Source organism: Argiope bruennichi, chromosome 4 (genome assembly GCF_947563725.1).
Source record: "Argiope bruennichi chromosome 4, qqArgBrue1.1, whole genome shotgun sequence".
NCBI lineage: Eukaryota > Metazoa > Arthropoda > Arachnida > Araneae > Araneidae > Argiope > Argiope bruennichi.
Window position 1 is genome coordinate 72,106,187 of NC_079154.1, and position 13,089 is coordinate 72,119,275.

The window sequence follows — 13,089 nt, forward strand, 5'->3', positions numbered from 1 at the left end:
TAATAAATATAGAGCATTCTCATTGGTTAACTCTAAAGAGTGGTAAAATTATTTCTATATTAATTACAGAGAAAACTAATTTTTATTTTGTCAAACTTTTATTTTGCGACGTCTTGAATTTGGAAGGTTAGTGACCACTGAGGATGTATTAGGAAACATAAGCTTTTATATGAATTGCAAATTGGGGAAATCAGTATAATGGTTGTGTCTATTGTCAAAGTTTTTCCTATCATAGTATGTAAAGAAGTTGAGTATTTAAAATATCTATCGAAAAATATCTAGAAGTTGTAGAAGACAAGCAATCATTGATAACATATCTTAGAGTTATAAGCTTTCATATAAAATGAGAATTGGAGAAAAGCGAGGCCAATTATGAATTTAAGTTTTTTTTTTTAAATTTTTATTTTAAGAAATTCTCACTTTTAGGTTGAAGCAAAATAATATGTTACCAAGAGAAGGTTTCATTTAAACTAATATAAATTTTAAAATACCAAAAAGGAAAAATTAAAAAAAAAAAAAAAAAAAAAAAAACTCCATTCTACTATCGCTTTTAAGGAGCAACAAACCAATCAATTACAACTTTCGAAGTCGAGCCCGCAGTTGCGCTGATCTGCTGTCAATTATCTCTGGTCCTATATCCTGCCATTCCATTAAGCATACATTCGTTTAATTTAAATCCCGAGCACTTCGTCCAACCAAAGATGAAAAAAGTGCGAACGATGCGCGCGCTCCCTAGTGCATGGAAGAAAGTTCCCCTGCGTCGCTAACCCACCAGTTGAGCTTCCAATGCCCAGAAATCCAGGTTCTCCCGAAAAAAGCTCTCCCGATTTCTTTCCCGGAATGGGAACCCGCTGAAAGGAAGTGCTAACGAGCGAGAGAGGTGAGTTGAAGAGTCATGTGTCTGCCTGCTGTCCTGCATGTATTGGTAGACGAAGCGCGCTGATGCTTTTGTTTAATTGCTTTCGATAATTATAGTGACACTAGGACACATGGTTTGCGCTGATGATGTAACTATTTGATATGCACTAGAAAGACTTTGAAGCTACAATTAGCAGCACAAAAAAGCAGAAGCGAAAGGAAAAAAATACACATTTTTTTTTAAAATTTTGTTGTATCTTTTACAACTTTTTTGAAATGTAAGCAAGCCAGAGCATAATCATCAATTATTTTGAACTTAAAAATATAATCTATTTGTCTAAAACAAACCCAACTTTCAAATAATTTTCTATTGATGCTCTTGAATTAATTTTATATAGAATTATTTCTTCAGTACAATTTCTTTTATAAAGACAATTATTTGCTAATTCGTTATAAAAAAATAACAAAAGTACCTTTTGTCGTAATTACAATCTTCTGTACTTTATAAACAATATAAAAATTGCATTATGATTCTTGTAAAACTAATAAGAAATAGCCAACATGAACGAATACTTATGCTAACTGTTACTTACGCGTAACTGTTTAAGATACTTTAAAATAAAATTAAGAAAAGTTGATCATTTTCACTTCAGATATATTTGCATGTATTACATAAATTGCTGAAAATTCTCTTTTTCGCAAAGTGTTCATTAGGACTTTTTTAAATAATGGCAATTCTGGTGTAAAAACTTTTTTATTATGTTTGTATCTATGGCTCAGTTGCTATTATTTATTACAGATTGCTCTAAAACAACATTTTTTGCAATACAGTTTAAAATTAAAATATAATATCAATTCCGAAAGAAAAAATGTTGATTTCAATGAATGATATAGATATATATGCACTTAAATTATACTTTAATCAAGATAATTTTATATTTAGCATTAATAGATTAACTTCTTTCCTCTTGTTGAAGACTTCCGAGAATGAATTTGAAATGTAAATTACACAGCTAAATGATTGTAATTTTCAATTTGGTAATTGTTGAGAGATTGATTGAATTTGCATCTTTTAAAATGTTTAACGTAATTTTTTAGTTTTCCTAAGTGATTTCTGTTTTCTTTACTGACAATTTTTAATGAATAATTATTTTTATAGATATAAATACTTTAGAAATACCTTAAAATATATTTTTCAAACCAACATGATGCTACTGCTAAAAGAAATATTTTTATTGCTTTATAGGAATACGAATTTATTTTTAGAAGTCAATAAATTCTTTAATTCAATATGATAACGCTGTTTCAAAAAATAATAACATTGCAAAGATTACGAATTTATTTTTGGAAGTTTCTTTTTTAGGAAAATTTAAAAGAGATTCGAATCTTCATAACGAAATATTGTACGTGATAATTTTTATGCATGATTGATTCATTTATATTTATTTTATTTTTAAATTACCATTTTTTATACAGCAACAACAATATGCACAAAAATGAGCTTAATAGTATTGCAACTCATATACTCAAAAACAAAAGCATTGAAAAATATTGATCTGAAATATGCGACCCTTTTTTTTGAAATTTATGAAATCGAAGGAAAACGTTGCATCACTAGAAATTGCTTTTGGATTGTTTTTTAAGTTTTAATTTTAAATTATAAAAATGTTGTTTGAATAATAATAAGCTTCGAAGTTATTAATCAAAAACATTTTTTTTGTGTGTGTTTTCAATAAAACTCTGATTATAATTTCAAAAAATCATTTTCATTGAGTATCTATTGTCTAAAAAGTAGCTGTGCCAAATTTGATAATTGTAGATAGCTATTGTGTGTCTTGAATGTTTATTTTTTGCCATGTGTAATAGATTTCGCATGTAAGATGACGTAATTTACAAATAATATGACAACCTACAAATATAGGCAATATTTTTCTTATTAGATTAGTTTTCTCACATACATCATATTGATTTTGTTATCTTATTTTATAGTTGCATTTGTGCTCGCATTTATATTTTATGCGTTATTAAGGTTTTATGGATAAAATTGTAAAAACACTTTTCATGCGATGACATAAGAAAAAAAATTGTTGATGAATAGGAAACTATTATTACTTACTGCATTCGTTGTAGTCGTTGTAGTATTTTCGAAAATCTGCCTGTAACTTAATTAAGTATTATTTAAATTTGCAAATTAATATGTTTTGAGATTCTATGAATTTTTTTTAATTCAAACTCTCATTTATATAGAAAAAAAGGTAAAAAAAATATTACACGCCTGCATAAAAGCTATTGATTACATTTTTATACTAGCTATCAAAATTATCAATCTCAAGAATACACTAAAATGTTTTATTAACTGTCAGAATGTAAATAGTAAACAATGCAAAATGTCAGTTTCTCAGATTTCTCAGATGTTTTCCCAACAAGAATATTTCTTTAAAAAAGTCTTTTTTTCTTTTGTAAAAAAGTTTTGTCAAATATATAATATTGCAATTCATGCATGTTTAAGAACTATTGAATTTGCGAGTAAAAAGTTTCGAAAATTCTCAAGTATTTATTGCGTTATGTCAATACAAGAAAAGCAACTTTGTTAAGCATCGAAACAAATCCCTCACAATTTTTTCTACAAAATTTTCTCACTGCAAAAAAAAAAAAAAAAAAAAGACAAGTGTTGTAATTATTTCAAAAATTTCTCATGCTGAGAACTTTTTTCTCAGTCTGAGCAAAAATTGATTAACATGAAATAAATTATTTTGTTCGAATTTAGAAATATTTTCTCGAAAACACATTCTTCTGCAAAAATTACTTGTTGTGTTTCCTTATTTCTTTTAACACCTTTTATTGTTCGATCTCAATGGAACATTTCTTGAATATTCTAAGTTCTAAACCTTGCACATCCTAGAATTTTCACTTGTTCAGGAGCAATGAAATTACTACATACGTTTTACGTGATTTCGCCTTAATATGTGATCAACACTAAATATTTAGCATAAAGCAAAACCAAAAGTAATTTTATAAGCTTTTTATGCTTTGTTATTTTTTGGAAAGAACACTGCCTTAAAAGATTTTCGACTTTAAATATGGTGTATGTAACCTTTAATTTGGTAATTTTCGATTTTAAATTTGGTAAAAAACGAATATTAAGTAATGAATTGTTAATAATATGCAATAACACAATCTTCTTACAGATTTAACTTACTTATTCTAAACTGTAAATGCAAAAAACAAAAATTGGATATAACTTAATTCTTTTTCTTATTTTTCATGAAAATAATATGAAAAATAAATTAATTATAGCTCATTAAAGAAGATTCATTACGATAAAAAAATGTGAATCAAATTTTTTATTTAAACATTATTAACATTCGAAGTAGGATTATTAAAATGAAACCACTGAATTTGTTCGAGTTAGAATGAAAAACGAATCTTTAGAATCTTACAAGGACGAAAAGTCTTTTTTATAATTATAGAATGTAAGGCAATGCTGATATGATGAATAATAATCGAGTAAAGTTATGAGCTGCATGATAAATAATATAAATTAATGTTATTTTGCTAAAAATTTGACATAAATAAAAAAATATCACTATGAATTCGCACATGTGTTAAAGACAATAAATATTTGCATTTTCACAAAAAAATTATTTTAGAAATTACATTGTAATTTTCCCATTTTCACTAGCCAGACGTGTCATTTTCTATTTGGATTACTGCGATGAAATTTAATTTATTTAAATTTAGTATAACAATTTCATTTATTTAAATTTAAATTAGCAAAATAAAACATTAAGTTCAATGATGCATAACTTTTTATAAGAAGGTGCATGAATAGAAATTTCTGAAGCTTAATTTGTCAAAATTTAGCTGTTCAAAGAACAAAGAAAAAAAAAAGAAACAAAATGGTTATTTCTAATATAACGGGAAAAAAAGGAAAAAAATAAATAAAAACATGGAAATGATATATAAATATTTTGTGTTTTGAGTAAATTTTTAAAACGAATTATTTAAGGTCTTGCCGATCTATGATGCTGATTCAAATGTTCGATTTTTAGAATTAAGCGTCTAATAAATCATTAACTTATATTATACAATGAAAAATAAAATAGATAATTAACTCTCCTCGTGGTTTTCATCAGCATCAATAAATTTACAATCAAAATTTTAAATAATATGATTAAAATACCTTTGATAAAAATACAAATTAAGTGAAAAAATAAGGATATAAAGCTCAATAAACGATATCTTTATCCAAGCTATTATAAAATTAACTGATATTTAATAGAATTTTTAAAGTATAATCCAGTTATTATTCAAAGTTCTTTGAATTTGGAAGTTTATGAATATTAAATGTTTCATCTAAATTTGATCTGTACATGTTTCATCTAAATTTGATCTGTACATGTTTCATCTAAATTTGATCTGTACGCAATTCATTTGATTTTGCGTTATGCGACACCGAGCGTTATGAAGTTAATAAGCCATTTGGAAATTTTTTTTTTAAGTTTCTTTATGATTTAAAAAGAGTATATGAATAAAATAAGTAGAAAGTCTGTGCCAACAATTTAATAGGTAGCAGGCAGGAAATTAAAAAAAAATCACGAACGTAACTGTTAAGGAATCCTGATAATTTATTAAAGGGATGGATGACTTTTAATTGATTTGAAGAAGATTGATTAGTCTTCAATAAATGCACATATCTTATACGAACACAGAATTTCTTCTTAAAAATTGCTTCTCTGTTTCCGCCATTTTCTTTCTTGAAAGGTTTTCCTGAGGAACATTGGCCATACGATGATTAGGTGATTTAGAACCTTCGCTAGTTAATATATGTGGAGAAGTAATTAAATTTAGTTTTTTTTTACTATAAATATATTTCTTTCAGAATATACATTTAAATGCCATTTGCTGAAATATAAGATTAGCAATAAATATTTTTCTGTAATTTGTATCTGCGCTAGAAAAAAGGTATCAGAAAGTTGTCAAGAAAAAAAGGATAAATTTATGGCCCAATATTTATTACAGCGTTTTCATGGTAATATGCTGCGATTGTTATGCACCCCTAACCAATCTTTTTCCGATTCTCAAACCATGCTTTAAAGTCCTGTTAACATAAGGATTCGCAGTAAAATTTTTTTTTAATTTCATTTATAGACAATGACCATTCAGAGGCGGTTTTTACCTTGCATATAAAAAAAGTTACATGGTGCCATATTCAGCGAAACGGAATTTATGCAGCCTTATTTTTAAACTTTTTTTTGTCATAAATTCATAAATTATTATGGTTGTATGAAAAGGCATATTAAATGCTGCAAAAATCAAGAATGATTTCGTCTCTTAGTTGAGGAACTGACAATTTTTCGTCAATGGAGTGACAATTCTTCTGTCATTTTTGATATAGGAACTTGTTAAAAGATGTCTCCAATAAATTTTAAACTACAATATCAGTTAGCGCCAGTTCTCTGATCGGATATCGATGTTTTGATGATAAAGCAAAATGGAGTGTCCACTGGAATGGAATTGCTCTATGGTGTATTGTCTGTCCGCTTTCAACATTTTACTACTGTCAAATATTACTTTTAATTAAAGGATGTTTTACATTTTATGTAAAGTACAATTTATATCCTTAAAATATTTTGCAGTAAAAATTGCATTGCTGAAACAATTATTAACATGTATTTTTTGCTCAACGGCATTCTTTGTAACGGAAATCGATAAAGCTACATTGATTTCATTATAGACAAATATATTTTCAGACTATTATATAAATTAATGCCAGATATTTACATAAGTGATGAAAATATTTCATAAAATTTTGTAAATTATTTCCAGTATGTATGAATTTTAAATGAAGCATTCCCGATTTTTTTCATCAGGATATTACTTATAAATATTAACACTTTTAAAAATATAATTGTATAAAATGATTGTTTGATATTATCATTTTTATTTACACTTAATAATTATGATTTTTATAAATTATGTTTTGCACAGATGCTACTCCTCAACGTTTAGCATAAGCTGCATTTTAAAAGAGAAAAACGCATAAAAAATATCATTGTCAATGTCATAAAGTCTACCAATATCCTGAGTGACTTCTATTTAAATTTTTATTTATATTAATCTTTGGCTATTATAAATCACTCTTCTAATTATTACTAGAATTCTTAGCTTTTTGAAAATGGATAAATCATTTATATTCAACAACGTCTTCAATTTTAATTTTTAGCTGTACATTTAGCTCCTAAAAAAGCGAATATCACAAAGTCGATTTACTATTTAGTTATTTATAAAGAAGGAAATTCTATTTTATTATTTAGAGATATTAGGAATATACTGAAAAAATTCATTGAGAAATGGACTCACTTTTAAAATTGGATTTCTTATTTTCTGATAATCTATAAACAGATGAAGATTTTTTTATTATATACTTTGAAGATAAATGCATATCGCATATCAAATTTCAATTTTGAACAAAATTAATCATTTTGACTAGATGAACAAGTTTTTCAGAAAATGAATAAAAACTGAATTCTTCGTAAAACTTAAAATTTTTCAATCATAATGAAAGAACTGGTAAAGATTCATCGCACATTTTCTCTTTTTTAAAACTACTTCTTTAAACTGTCTTTGCTCGTTTTTACGTCCTTACTAGAGTACTGAAGATGAATAATGATGTAATCAACTGTGTTTGACGGTGGAAAAAAAAGATTCGTATCGTTCATTGAGACGGTTGCTTGGCATCTATTTTAAACTTTTTTATTCCAGGCTGAACAATTTTGGCAAGAGGCATTGAATTGTTCAGTGGAGCGTGTATTTTTGACAATCGGAAACCAGAAGCATTTTTATTTGCCACGAGTTTCTTACATAAAACTGATTCAAAAATTTTTTAAAGAAAATATTGCATTTTTAAACATGTTATTCATATAAGAGAAGTGATAGACAAATCACTTTATATTGAATTAAAGTAGTGAAAGTATAATTATCAAATTCAATCAAAATAATAATGAAAAATAAGTGAAATTCTAAAATGCACTTTTTTTCATTATTAACATGCATATTTTATATAATTTTATTTTATCTAAATTATTACAATACCATGTTACCTGACTCAATGTAAGATTTAAATTACATAACAGAAAATATGGAAAAGAAGGTGACTTCTAAACAATGATCCATGCAGTTAGAATATAAAAAAATAAAATTTTTATTCAATTTATATGGTTGATAATGAAAGAATATAATTGGTAATAAAAGAATTTTAAAAGAAAATCTTGGTTAATTAAGTTGACAGCAACACTATTAATTATTTTTTTCTCTGTAGGAATGTTTGCGGTTTCGTGCTTTTTTAATCCTAACTTTTTTAGGCGCATTAATTAATCATAGTTTAACTGCATTTAAAACAAACCTAAACGCACATCATCGAATTAAATTATAAATGAATTTTAAAGTTTACTTTTACCTTTCATTCTTTTATCGATTAATATTTTTCGGTTACGTTTTAAGATTTGTGGAATGAATAGTGACATATAATCTCTCATACTTATTTCTCTCTACAATCCATTTTTTTTTTTGTCAAAATCAGATAAATAGAAAATGAAGAATATTATTTTCTACTGTTTAGTATACTTTGGTATTAAGAAGTAACTTACAACCTGTGACTTCAACTTATTTTATTGATGCATTACGCAGCCAAATGTTCTCTATTGAAATGGATAAAGTTTCTCTAAAAGCCATGCGATATCTCTTTCACTGACTGCTGTTTTCAATCCGAGTTGTTTTTCGATTGTCCAATTTTGATATTTCCCTGCTATAATTTTTCAGAGAAATAAACAGTGTACTTTCTTAAAATTTGAATAATTATATATTCGCAGACGCCATTTTGACTGCAGGGCTAACTTTATTTAATTTCCTCAGTATATTGTTAAACAGTTAACTTGATCATAAATAAATATTAATTCAATGTATTTCATATTTTCCTAATGGAAAGTCACTTGCAAGTAATTGTTATAACATTGATTGCAATAAATTTTTTGAATCTGTGAGACTACTTTCTGACAAATAAATACAACAATTAAAAATATCAGTTGCGCCTCAATATGACCTACAGATAGGTATCTATAATTGAAAAAAATTGGAATGATAAAGGTTAAAAGAATTAAGGAATTCCAAGAATTAAATTTCACTGTTTATTTTTTAAAAATTCTTATAATTATTTTCCTTCATATATGCCATGTTTATGAAAGTGAATATTTTTTTAGGGTCCTTTAGAAAATCTTTCAATGCATGCATGCTACTGTAAAGAAAGATTTTGCAGAAGAGTAAAATATTTAAAAAAAATGTTTTAATTCCAAAAAGGATTTCTAAAATATATAACTAAGCATACAGAATTTATCCAGATAAAATTAATACATATATTTCAAATTTCATGACGAAAGAATTTTGTGTTAAATTTCTAAAACAATTGCATTTCTATTTTTGGAAAAAATATTGAAAAAATTCTTTCTTGGAATTTAAAAACAATACTAACTTTAACCATGGACTTCGAAATGTTATTTAAGAAATGCGAATCAGAAATTGGATTTCTGTAGGGATTATTATTAAGATAAGCGGAATTAAAGCAAATGAAATTACTGAGAATAGCTTCAAAGAATGGATGATGTTATTTTTAAAGCTACTTTAATCTCCTTTTGTTCTGTTTAGTATATTTCTAAAAAAAGAGATTAACTCGCAAACTTATCTTATTTCTTATTTCGTAGCGAAATAAACATAGTTGATATTTAATTGTTAATATTACAATAAAACAAATTTATACTCAATTATATTATTCACCTTTTTTCTTTTTACCTCGGTATCCGCGTAACAATTGTCCAGCAAAATACAATTCTTTTGTACCGAAGGATTTACTTAATAAAGAATCTCTCTATAAGATTCTGGAAAATGAATGTTTTATACGGAATATTTTCGCTAACTGAATGAAAATAAATTTAATAAACAGTATCGGGAAAGCAATAAACTTCTAATAATTTTCATACAATAATATTAATGTAATGTTTGTTAATGCTTTGGGTAAAAAGCATCACGCTTCTAATAATTTTTATTTGTTAAACTTCTGATGTAGTTACATTAAATTCAGAAAAACAGAACTTTCAGGTAAAGGGGAACTAGAAATTAAAATATAAATTGCATATAAACTAAAAAAAATGTCTAGGTTGTTTATGTCCATTCAAAATATGATAGAAATCAACAAATTGTTAAGTCCACATACCGAAATTCATTCATTTAGCTCAAAGTATTTTTGTGCTGTTATCTTCACAGCTAGCTAAACATAACTCCAAAAATATGTTTTTCAGACTAGAGAAAGTCTGAAACATGGAGATTAGTCTAAATTTCATGCTCGAAGTTTTTGAAGATTATAATACTTTATCTTTGCATACTTCGTATACGGTGAAGTAAAAATTAAAAGAAGTTCCTCCAGTCTAAAACCTCATAGCATGGAATTGTTTTCGCTTTAATTCATCTTTATTTTATTTTTATTATTTATCCTTAATTATATAGCAGCAATAATATGTGAAGCAGAATTTGATATTGTGTCACATAAAAGCTTATATAATATTGTGACAACGCGTATGAATATATTTTCAGTAATCAAAAAAAATATTTTTCAAAATTTAAGAAAATTAAATAAAGAAATTGTCCGGAAATAAAATTGCCACTACCCAAAAAATTCTTTTTTTAAACTTCAGAGTGTGGAAATGACGCTTGTACAATAATTTGATTTGAAGTTAGTGGGGAAAAAATTTCAAATTTCGATTACTTTGTGATGAAACATCTAATCAAAATTTTGAAATATTCCTTTTTAAGTAAGCACCTACTTATAGTCAGTAACTAGTATCAAATGCAGCAGCTATAGGTTTAACAGATTATCCTAAAGATAACACTAGATTTTTTTTTGTCATGAATGTCGTAATTTAGTCTGCTAGCCTATAAATGTTATTATGCAATGAGCACTCCTTACATCAAAACATAAGGTTGTGTGATAATTCTTGTTGTATTTGATACGAAACCAAGGATTAATTTTCACTTTGTATAAAAGGAAGTAGTGAAATATCTGTTTTTATTGATCAGAACAGAGAAGCAATAATTTTTTTTCAGCTTTGTTATTTCAGTAGTTGAAGTTAAGAAAAAGTTTTGACTGTAAAATTACTTAATTTTTTTGTACGATAAAACATTAGAATAGCTTGGTTTTGATGAATTGGCGAGTGTGATAAAAGAACTGAGTGGTATCAAACAAATCTATTTTGATAAGTTAGGAGACGGATATGATTCAAAAGTTGCAAGATTTGGCTATGTTTCATATTTTCATAACATTCAATCGAAAATATATCAATAATGAGAAATACGGGAAAGAATGTGGCGAATCCAATACAATTGTGTTTATTACATCCCTATAATTTTCCTTGAATTTTTTTTATACTTATCTCTTTTACACCAAACATATTCGGCTGTCTAAGATCGAAGGTCAGCCTCCAGTTCATCAGAATCCCGCAATACATTAGTTTTGTGAGTGATAAAACATTTATAAATAAAACAGAAAGAAAGATGTATAGTGCATGGAAATTTTGGTTAATTTGTCTAAATTTTGTGATATCAATAATATTATTGAAGTGAACAAGTTTGCTTTTAATTTATTACGATCTCAAATTAAAAACAGAAATAACCTGGATACTTTTGATAAGTGATTAAAAAGGTTTAAGGAAAGTTAAATTTTAGAGAATCAAATCCAATGTTATTTTTCTAAACACAACATGAAGTAAGATTGCATAAATCTAAAAAGAAACATAAATGTCTTTATGAGAAAATGTATAAGAAAATGTTATTAAATGAATGTAAGAGTTTTAAGATAAAAAGATTTGCATCATCTACTCAAGATATTTAATTTGAATCAGTAAATGATTAAGCATTTTTTCTAGAAAGTGATTTAATAAAATTTGTCATATTGCCCTTTCTATTTATAATACATTGAAATTATGTATATTATTAAAATTTGCAAATGTTTACTCAAAGACATGGAAATGGGAGCACGTGAGGAATAAAGCAGCTTTACATCTTCAAGAAACATAATTTTAAACTGGTTTAGAAAAATAACTTCATAAGATTATCAATTTCGAAATGTGAACATAAATTTTGTATTTTTTTCTTCTCTATTTAAAGCTAAATGTATTATGATAACGATAAGTCTTTTTAACTGAAAAAAAATCACAAAATCCTTTAGAACTTGTCTAAAGATAATTTTTATATTTAACTTCCGCAACAATGTTAAAAAGCACGAAACGATTAAACGAAATGATTAAAACGAACAAACGAAATGATTAAACGCACGAAATGATTAAAAATCAACAAACCATAGTGAATATCACAGTAAATTTTCTTAGAATGTATTAAATATCCATGATTTCATTTTAGTTAATTTTTATTTTATTTAGCGTTGCTTTTTTATTATTTGCACTAGCAGGCTTCTGTCTTATATTTAATTTTGATAGCAAGATACCTTGTTTCATTTTATTTTCACAAAAATCCTTAATTTTATATCATCTAGTCATTTTTATTAATGAATAATATTTATGTCACTACATACAATCTCAACTTCGACAACTAAACTTAAAAAAAAAAAAAAACCCTGAAAAGAGTGAAAAATTTCCAAAACAATTCATTATTGCCTCTTATAATTAAAAGTTTACTCACACCAATTTTGTAGACATCGCTGATATTTTAAAACTGTTATTACTGTTTACACATTAGAAAAAACTTTTCGTTATGCAACCATCTTTTTTTAGTCGTTGAGACCGAAATAGTAATGGGAATCTCCCAAATGAAACAAAATTCTGTCACATAAGGTATCTGTAGCCAAACTAAACAAATTTGATTAACTGAAAAGAATGTTTTCATAATTTCTCATAGTGTGAGACGTTGATTTCCGTTTTAAATACTTCCAGAAATGGCGCAAAGAATCAATGTTTGAGCTCTAAAACTTTTGAAAATCCAAGTTTAACAATTAATAAATTTAAATAATTTCACTTTGAACTTACTAAGTATTTATATCACTAAACATATCACTGTTTCTCCATAAATTCTCAAGTAGTTGATTTTTTTAAAAGGTTTTTTTTTTTTGCTTTGTTTTAGAAATATTTCAAATCACAGTTTTTAAGATTTCAGTTTTAGAGACTTAGAATG

At 26.1% G+C, this 13,089-nt stretch overlaps 1 protein-coding gene across 2 annotated transcripts in view; it reads left to right on the forward strand.

Moving 5' to 3' along the window:
* The first annotated feature begins 765 nt into the window (after positions 1-765).
* Positions 766-13,089, forward strand: part of LOC129967039 (neprilysin-4-like) — a 74,076-nt gene continuing 61,752 nt past the window's right edge. For both annotated transcript variants that reach the window (XM_056081677.1, XM_056081678.1), the window contains exon 1: positions 766-880. The gene's annotated coding sequence lies outside the window, so the exon portion shown is untranslated. The remainder of the gene's footprint in view (positions 881-13,089) is intronic.